Source organism: Antechinus flavipes, chromosome 4 (genome assembly GCF_016432865.1).
Source record: "Antechinus flavipes isolate AdamAnt ecotype Samford, QLD, Australia chromosome 4, AdamAnt_v2, whole genome shotgun sequence".
Classification (NCBI taxonomy): Eukaryota; Metazoa; Chordata; class Mammalia; order Dasyuromorphia; family Dasyuridae; genus Antechinus; species Antechinus flavipes.
Window position 1 is genome coordinate 228417007 of NC_067401.1, and position 10526 is coordinate 228427532.

General features: G+C 32.7%; 1 non-coding gene across 1 annotated transcript; it reads right to left on the bottom strand.

Moving 5' to 3' along the window:
- Positions 1–6379: 6379 nt before the first annotated feature.
- On the bottom strand, positions 6380–6483 carry LOC127563566 (U6 spliceosomal RNA). Its single transcript, XR_007954016.1, has one exon. It is a non-coding gene; the product is annotated as a U6 spliceosomal RNA (small nuclear RNA).
- Between the last annotated feature and the right edge of the window lie 4043 nt (positions 6484–10526).

Consider the following 10526-nt stretch of genomic DNA (forward strand, 5'->3'; position numbering starts at 1 on the left):
AAGAGAAAATAATAAGACATATTTGGTTTACAGAGAAACTTCTCTCACTTTATTAAAAAGTGGGAAAGAAAAAGGGAAAAGGAAAAGTTTAATAAGGGAAAGGTATAAGAAAAGGGAAGGAAATCAATGGAGGTGGAAGGGATTCTAAAGAGGGAGAGCTGCATGAGGCAAGTGGTGCCCATAAGTTTAATATTGAGGAGGGATGTAAGGGGAGAAAGAAAAAGAAAAGCATAATTTGGGGATGATAAGATTGTAGGAAATGCAGAATTAGTCATTTTAACCATAAATGTGAATGGGATGAACTCTCCCATAAAGTGGAGGTGGATAGCAGACTGAATCAAAAGCCAAAATCCTACAATATGTTGTTTACAAGAAACACATTTAAAGCAGGGTGACACATACAGAGTAAAGGCAAAAGACAGGGGCAGAATCTATTATGCTTCAGGTGATGTCAAAAAAGCAGGAGTTGCCACCTGTATCTCAGATCAAGCAAAAGCAAAAATTGATCTAATTAAAAGAGATAAGGAAGGAAATTATATCTTACTAAAGGGTAGCATAGACAATGAAGCAATATCAATATTAAACATATTTGCGCCAACTGGTATAGCATCTAAATACTTAAAGAAGAAGTTCAGAAAGTTGCAGAAATAGACAGCAAAACTATCTCAACCTTGCCCTCTTAGATAAATCAAAGCACAAAACAAATAAGAAAGAAGTTAAAGAGGCAAATAGAATATTAGAAAAGTTAAGTATGATATATCTTTGGAGAAAACTGAATGGAGAAAGATAGGTGTATACTTTTTTCTCAGCAGTTCATGGAACCTATACAAAAACTGACCATTTATTAGGACATAAAGACTTCAAAATTAAATGCAGGAAGGCAGAAATAGTAAATGCATTCTTTTTAGATCATGATGCAATAAAAACTACATTAAAAAAAAAAGCTAGGGGTAAATAGACCAAAAAGTAATTGGAAACTAAATAATCTCATCCTAAAGAATGAATGGGTAAAACAGCAAATCATAGACATAATAATTTCATCCAAGAGAATGACAACAATGAAACAAGACACCGAAATTTGTGAGATGAAGCCAATGCAGTAATAAGGGGAAGTTTTATATCTTCAGAGGCTTATTTGAATAAAATAGAGAAAAAGAAGATCAACAAATTGGGATTGCAACTTAAAAAGCTAGAAAAAGAGCAAATTAAAACCCCCCAATCAAATACTAAATTTGAAATTCTAAATTAAAAATAGAAATTGATAAAATTGAAATAAAAAACTATTGAATTAATAATTAAACTAAGAGTTGGTTTTAGAAAAAACCAACAAAATAAAGCTTTGGTGAATCTGATTAGAAAAAGGAAAGAGAAAAATCAAATTGTTAGTATTAAAAATAAAAAGGGAGAACTCTCCACTAATGAAGATGAAATTAGAGCAATAATTAGGAGTTACTTTGCCCAATTTTATGTAAATAATTTTGATAACCTAAGTGAAATGTGTGACTACCTTCAAAAATATAGCCTTCCCAGATTAAGACAAGAGGAAGTAAATTACTTAAATAGTCCCATTTTAGAAAAAGAAATAGAACAAGCTATTAATCAACTCCCTAAGGAAAAAACACCCAGGACAAGATGGATTTACATGTGAATTCTACTAAACATTTAAAGAACAATTAACTCCAATATTATATAAACTAGTTCAAAAAATAGGGAATGAAGGACTCCTACCAAATTCCTTTTATGACACAAACATGATACTGATACCTAAACCAGGTTGGTTGAAAGAGAAAGAAAATTATAGACCAATCTCCCTAATGAATATTAATGTTAAATCTTAAATAAAAGATTTTAAAAAGATTACAGAAAATCAGCCTCAGGCTAATACACCATGACCAAGTAGGATTTATATCAGGAATGCAGGGCTGGTTCAATATTAGGAAAACTATTATCATAATTGACTATATCAATAATCAAATTAACAAAAACGATATGATCATCTCAACAGATTCAGAAAAAGCATTTGATAAAATCCAACATTCATTCCTATTAAAAACACTTGAGAATATAGGAATAAATGAACTTTTCCTTAAAACAGTCAGTAGCATCTGTTTAAAACCATCAGTAAGCATCATATCTAATGGGGATAAACTGGAACCATTCCTAATAAGATCAGGAGTGAAACAAGGTTGACCACTATCATCATTACTATTCAATATTGTATTAGAAATGCTAGCTTTGGCTATAAGAGATGAAAAAGAGATTAAAGGAATTAGAGTAGGTAATGAGGAAACCAAATTATCACTTTTTGCAGATGATAGGATGGTATACTTAGAGAACACCAAAGATTCTACTAAAAGGCTATTAGAAATAATCCACAACTTTAGCAAAGTTTCAAGATACAAAATAAATCCACATAAATCCTCACATTTTATACATCACTAACAAAATCCAACAGCAAGAGATACAAAGAGAAATTCCATTAAAAATAGCTGTAGATAGTATAAAATATTTGGAAATCTATCTGCCAAGGGAAAGTCAGGAATTATATGAGCAAAACTACAAAACACTTTCCATACAAATAAAGTCAGATTTAACCAATTGGAAAAATATTAAGTGCTCCTGGATATATTGAGTAAATATAATAAAGATGACAATATTACCTAAATTAATCTATTTGTTTAGTGCTATACCAATCAGACTCCCAAAAAACTATTTTAATGGCCTAGAAAAAAATAACAACAAAATTCATCTGGAAGAATAAAAGGTTAAGACTTTAAAGGGAACTAATGAAAAAAAAAATCAAATGAACGTGGCCTACCTGTACCAGCTGTAAAACTATATTATAAAGCAGTGGTCACTAAAACCATTTGGTATTGGCTAAGAAATAAATTAGTTGATCAGTGGAATAAGTTAGGTTCACAGGACAAAATAATCAACAACTTTAATAATCTAGTGTTTGACAAACACAAAGCCTCCAGCTTTTGGGAAAAGAGTTCACTGTTTGACAAAAACTTCTGGGAAAATTGGAAATTAGTGTAATGGGCTGAGGCTCAAGTTGATGCACTGAGGTCCCAAGCACATGAGGCTAAATAGTAATTGGACCATAACTCTATTAATATATAAGCTTGGAGAAAGAATGGCCCCCGCCCACTCTTTGTGCAAGTCCTTATGTGTTGTATAGGAAATGACAATTTTGGTGGGTGGAGGCAGGGGAGTGGAAAAGGAAGGGGAAGGAGAGACTGCTCGCATTGCTATTGCAATGGCCTTTCAGCTCAGGTCTCTCTCTGCTAGCTGGCTTCTTGTTGCAACAGCCCATATTGCTATCGCAATCCTTCTTGCCCATATTGCTATCACAATCTTTTTTCACCTCTTCACTTCAGTAAAGATTTTTCCCTTAACCTGAATTCCTGACTCCGGCTGATTTTTAATACATGGTCATTACAAATTAGTATGGCAGAAACTAGGCATTGACCCACACTTAACACCATATACTAAGATAAGGTCCAAATGGGTTCATGATCTAATATAAAGAATGAGAATATAAATAAATTAGAAGAACATAGGATAGTTTACCTCTCAGACCTGTGGAGGAGGAAGGAATTTGTGACCAAAGAATAACTGGAGATCATTATTGGTCACAAAATAGAAAATTTTGATTATAGCAAATCAAAGAGCTTTTGTACAAACAAAACTAATGCAGACAAGATTAGAAGGGAAACAATAAACTGGGAAAACATTTTTACAGTCAAAGGTTCTGATAAAGGCCTCATTTCACAAATATATAGAGAATTCACTCTAATTTATAAGAAATCAAGTCATTCTCCAATTGATAAATGGTCAAAGGATATGAAGAGACAATTTTCAGATAAAGAAATTGAAACTATTTCTAGCCATATGAAAAGATGCTTGAAGTCATTATTAATCAGAGAAATGCAAATTAAGACAAATCTGAGATACCACAATACACCTCTCAGAGTGGCTAAAATGACAGGAGAAGATAATGCTGAATGCGTAAGGGGATGTGGGAAAACTGGGACACTGATACATTGTTGGTGGAATTGTAAATACATCCAGCCATTCTGGAGAGCAATTTGGATTTATGCTCAAAAAGTTATCAAATTGTGCATACCCTTTGATCCAGCAGTGTTACTATTGGGCTTATATCCCAAAGAGATCTTAAAGTATGTGCAAAAATGTTTGTGGCAGCCCTCTTTGTAGTGGCTAGAAGCTGGAAAATGAATGGATGCCCATCAATTGGAGAATGGTTGAATAAATTGTGGCATAAAAATGTTATGGAATATTATTGTCCTGTAAGAAATGACCAGCAGGTCATATCAGGATCTCAGAAAGACCTGGAGAGACCTACATGAACTGATGCTGAGTGAAATGAGCAGGACCAGGAGATCATTATATACTTCAACAACAATACTATATAATGATCAATTCTGATGGACATGGCTCTCTTCATGAGAGAACCTAATCAGTTCCATTTGTTCAATAATGAATAGAACTACCTACACTCAGCAAAAGAACTCTGGGAAATGAGTGTGAACCACTACATCACATTTCCAATCTCTTCTGTTTTTGTCCACTAGCATTTTTTATTTCCTTCTCAAGTAAATTTTACATTATTTCAAAGTCTGATTTTTCTTGTACAACAAAATAACTGTATGGATATGTATACATATATTGTATTTAACATATATTTTAACATATTTAAAATGTATTGGTCTACCTGCCATCTGGGGGAGGTGGTGGGGAAAGAAAGGGAAAAGTTGGAACAGAAGGTTTTGCAAGGATCAATGCTGAAAAATTACCTATGCATATATCTTGTAAATAAAAAGCTATTTTTTTAAAAAAGAGTCCCTTTCCTCAAGTAACTTACAATCCCATGAGAAAAAGGAACAAAAAAAGGACACAGGAAATGGGGGTGAGATAAATGAGGGGTGACTAGAGGTACAGGGTCATCTTGTTCTATGGAGTTGAAAATTAGCAGAGCAGCAAATTCAAAAGGGAGTGAGTCAATGTCTAGTTTCTGTCTTTTATAAAAGAAGCATTCCCTCAAACACAGAAGAAAAAGGGAGGCTGAAATAGATGGTGTCAATTAGCAACATGGTAGTGAGTTTAAAGATGGTAAGTTTTTCTTGGAAGGGGCTTCCTGATATGTGGAATTTAAACCAGATGAAACAATAGACATAGAATGGAGTTTTATTTATATCATTAAAAACTATTTAAATAATGCAATAGCAGATAAAGATATTAAACAAGTCATAAATTAAATCCCAAAGGGGAAAAAAACCCAGGGACTAAGTTAATTTATAGATGAATACTGTCAAATATGCAAGGAAAAAAGCAATTCTAATATTTCAAAAGTAGATTGTAATAATAAAAAAAAAGATACTCTCCCAAATATTTTTTAATCTTGATACATACACCAAGGAGAGAGACAAAGCAGAGAAAGAAAACTCTAGACAACTATCCCTAATGAGCATTAATTCAGAAACTGCAAATAAAATATTAGGATGAGGTAAATAACAACGCATCACATAGGTTATGCACTATGACCAAGTTATGCTTATACTAGTAATTCTGGATTTGTCCTTTCAAGGAATTGATCTTTCCTTGTTATAGTAAAGACCTTTATTATAGTAAATTGTACTTCTCTAAATACAAAAGAAAATGTTTCCTTATTATAGTAAATCATATTGCTTGAAGTACAAGAGAATTTCTCTAAATACAGGAGAAAATGTTATATGTGCTAGAAAAAAGTTACAATTTTTTTAACAAGATCAGAGGTCAATCAATTATACCCAATTATCACCACTACTAGTTAAGATGTCCAAAGTGCTAGCAATGGCAATTAGACAAGATAAATCAGTTGAGTGAACAGGCATAGGCAAAGAAAAAGCAAAATTTTTGTTATTTGCAGATTATAAGCTATTCTTATAAAAAAAATCTGGAGTCAATTAAAATTAATTGAAATAATGAGCACAAAATTTACATAATATAAAATAAATAAAGATAAATCATCAAATCATTATCATTCATATATATGTATATATAAAGCACAGCAAGATTTTCTAACAAGAAAAATTACATTCCAAATAACTATAGAAACTATGAAATCATTGGGAGGTATATATTTTAAAATATACCTGGAGACTATACAGCTCTAATAATAAAACATTCAGAAATATAGAACTGAATAATTGGAGAAAGGTTATTTCCTCATGGGTAGGTTGTGGCAATAAATAAAGGTAGCAATATTACCTAAATTTACTTATTCAGGGCTATACTAATCAAATTACCAAAGGAATATTTTATAAAGCTAGAAAAGCAATAATGAAATTTATATAGAGGAAGAAAAGGTCAAGCATCTCAAAGGTAATTCTGCTTCATGAATTCGCATGTCATCCTTACATAGGGACGCTAATCTTCTTTGTATCATTTCAATTTTAGTATATGTGTTGCCAAAGCAAGCACTCTCAAAGGTAATTCCAGACAAAAAAAAACGAGAAGGAAATGGGTTTTTCAGTACTGGATTTCAAACTATCCTACAAAGCTATAATCATTAAAAAATGTTCTGTTTATGTGTGAGAGACATGAAGTGTCTCTCACAGAAATAGAGGCAGAGACAGACAAAGAAAGAGAGAGAAAAACAGAAAAAGACAGAGACAAACAGAGATACAGAGACAGGGACATATAGAGACATAAAGAGAAGTCAATTAGTGGGAAAGAATAAGTACACAACATTTAGAAACCCAAACACTCAAGTTTATTTGGGGAAGGATTTGACAATAAGCATTGGAAAAATTGGACTATTTAGCAGAAATAGTATTTTTACAAAACCTAATAAGATACACCAAAATAAGTTCCAAATGGAAAATTACCTAGTTATAAAAGAGAAAATCAACAACCACATAAAATGTTCTAAATTACCAATAGTTAAGGAAATAAAAATCCAAGAAATTTTAAGATTTCACCTCACACTCATCAGATTGGCAAAGATGGCAAAGGAGAAAAATGACAAGTGATATAGGGACTACCACAAAAATAATTATGCTAGTGTACTGGGGGGTAGAATTATGAATTGTTCTAGTCATTCAGGAAATCAATTTGAAATTACTCTCCCAAATTTTATAAATCTATGCAGGCTAGTAAGCTGCAAATGTCACTCCAAAAAATCATTAAAGGGGAAATTTATCCCTCTGTTGAAAAAAAAAAGCAGTTCTTTTTTTGTGGTAGCCAAAAAATTGGGAATTGAAGAGCTTTCTTCCATTTGGTTGATAACCAAACAAATTATGATATCTGAATGTAATGAAATATTATTGTTCCATAAGAAATGGTATAATGGACAAATTCAGAGGAAACTGAAAATATAGAATGAGCATAAATAATAGAATAATATAAAACTATGATACTAATGAAACTAAGTAATTAGAATATTGTTATTCTAATAACAAGGCTAAATTGCTGCCTCTGACAAATCCTTCACTTCTGCCTTAAACTCAAACTCTGAGCTTCCTGGACACATCATTGGTCTCATATTAATCCTAAACTTTAATCTCACCCAACCCTTTAATCTACCTAAACACTAAACCCAAACCTACTCATAATCATTACCCTAATGCAAGCCTAATCCTAATTATCTCAGATTCCAAAATTGCCTTTGACTCTATCTCCCTTACTATAGCATAAAACTTAGTCATAACACTAAACTCTTACTCTAACACAACATTGACACTAACTACAATCTAACTTGACCCTAACCCTAAACTTGCTCTAACACTAACCTTCATCCTAAAGTTATATCTAAACTTAATTGTTCTAGATTCCAACTCTCCCTATCACTCTAATTAACTTATTCTTCCTGAAACTGTAATCTAAACCTGCAACTCCAAATCTAATACTATTATAACACTAATTCTCACCATGACTGTGACCCTAATCAAAACATTACACTTCCCATTGCCTTAACATTAACCCTAAATTCTAATCCCAACATTACTATAATGTTCTCATTCTAATCCTAGAATAATTTAAAATTATGATAACATTTTAGAAAAAAAATTACTTTAGAACTCTGTTACATGGCTCTACGATGACAGACTTTAAAAATTCTTTTGTTAGAAACCAGAATTGTGTGGACTCAGATTTCCCTGTAGCTATAGACATATAAGAAGTACATACATGTTTGTATTTTCAAGAGGCAAGTTACCTAAACATTCTGAGTTTTATTTCCTTTCATTTGTTAAATGAAGATAACAACTATAGCACTTGCTTCATAGAGTTATAGTAGGTATCGAACGAAACAATCCTTAAAAAGTATCCTGTAATTATTAAAGTGCCAAAATATCACTTACTATTACTATTACAATTTTTATAATGTTAACAACGATTGTTATTATTATTATTGCAGGCCCTTATAGCTAAGCATGAGGCAAGCAACAAGAATGATAAACCTTCCAAATTGCACCCAGAAACAATTATTTCTCCTCTGATGCTTCTTTTGGCCCTGTTTTAATGCTTAGCTGAGTGCTTGGCACTTATTAGAGTTTTGATTGATTAATTGTTATTCTTCAACTATTAATTACTTCAGACTCCAAAGTCATCTCTGACTCAACTTCTCTTATTATAACATAAAAGCTATCTAGTAATTCTATCTACATTTTCAGTAACATACTGCTCCAAACTTAACTATCTTAGGGTTCCCTGTAAATCTCATCCTAGTACTGCAGCTAGCTTTCCAGACGTAATGTTTTGCAGGTAGTAGAACTTGCTAGGATCATGCCCAAATTGCTGAATATGGAGGCATGTGTTTCTCAATCACTAAGTGGAAGCAGCCTTAAAACAGTAGACTGAAATTGTATAGCTCTCTCAGATGCACTTTCTTATCTGCTACACACAGAGGGTGAAAATCATATATAGTTGGTTTTCAGTACCAGTGCCATGAATTGAATATGAAGAGGGGAATGCTCTTCTTCCCTTTTTTATACTCCATATCTCCCAGAAATTAGACTGTATTCTATACTAATTCTGTTTCACTTCTCCTCAATTTCAGGTATACAAGGCAATTGCAATTGGCCCCAAGATTTTGAGCCATAGCAAATCTAGAGCCATAGTTCTAGGCAAAATGTTACAGCCAACCAGATCAAAAGGGAAGCCCTGAGAAGCCAAGGTTGCGAAGATTTAACCAACAGATTTGGGACTATAGAAACTAGACTAAACTATGAATCTAATCTCTCCTGCCCAGAGATGGAAGCAATATTAGAAGAGATCAATCACCCTTATAGGTGATGTAAGATTAAATATTTGTGACAATCCCTTTCAAGTAAATATTTCTTTGTAAAAACTAATCTGAGTCTAGCCATATCAGACCTAAACATATATTATAAAGCAGTGGTCATCAAAACCATTTGTTATGATAAATATGGGTAGGCATGTAGGAAAACTGGAAAAATAATACATTGTTAGTGAAGTTGTGATATGATCCAAGCATTCTGGAGAACAACTTGAGAACAAAGGACTATGAGACTGCATAACCTTTGATCCAGTAGAGTCTTTATAGGGTCTTTATCCCAAAGAAATAGCAAAAAAGGTAAAAGACCCACATGTGCAAAAAAAAAAAAAAAAAGGTTTAAAGAAGTCTTTTTTGTAGTGGCAAGAAACTGGAAATTGATGTCCATCAGTTGGAGAATGGCTGAATAAGTTATGAAATATAAATATAATGGAATATTATTTTTTAACAAGAAATGGTGAGCAGACTGATTTCAGAATAGCCTGAAAAGACGTACACGGACTGCTGCTGTGAAGTGGGCAGAACCAGGAGAACACTGTACACAGTACAGCAAAATTATGTAATGTTCAATTGTGAGGTATGTTGCTCTTCTCAGCCATGTGGTCATTCAAGGCAATTCCTTTTTTTATTAAAGTTTTTATTTTTCAAAACATATGAGTGGATAATTCTTCAACATTAGCCCTTGCAAAACCTTGTATTCCAATTTCCCCTCCTTCCCCCACACCCTCCCCGAGATGGCAAGTACTCTAATACATGTTACACATGGTAAAAATATTCTTTAAGTCCAATATGTGCATACATATGTATTCAATTATCATTTCACACAAGAAAAATCTAATCACACCAGTTAAGAAAAGAGAAGCAAAATAAAATGCAAACAAACAACAACAAATAGAGTAAAAATGTTATGTTGGGAACCATACTCAGTTCCCAGTCCTCTTTCTGGGTGTAGATGACTGGGTTCATGACTGAACAATTAGAACTGGTTAGAATCATCTCTTTGCTGAAAAGAGCCACATCCATCAGAATTAATCATCACATAATCTTGTTCTATGTACATAATCTGTGCATAATGATCTCCTGGTTCTGATCATTTCATTTGCCATCAGTTCACGTAAATCTCTCCAGACCTCTCTGACACCATCCTGCTGGTTATTTCTTATTGAACAATAGTATTCCATAGCATTCATATACCATAACTTATTCAGCCATTCTCCAATTGATGGCC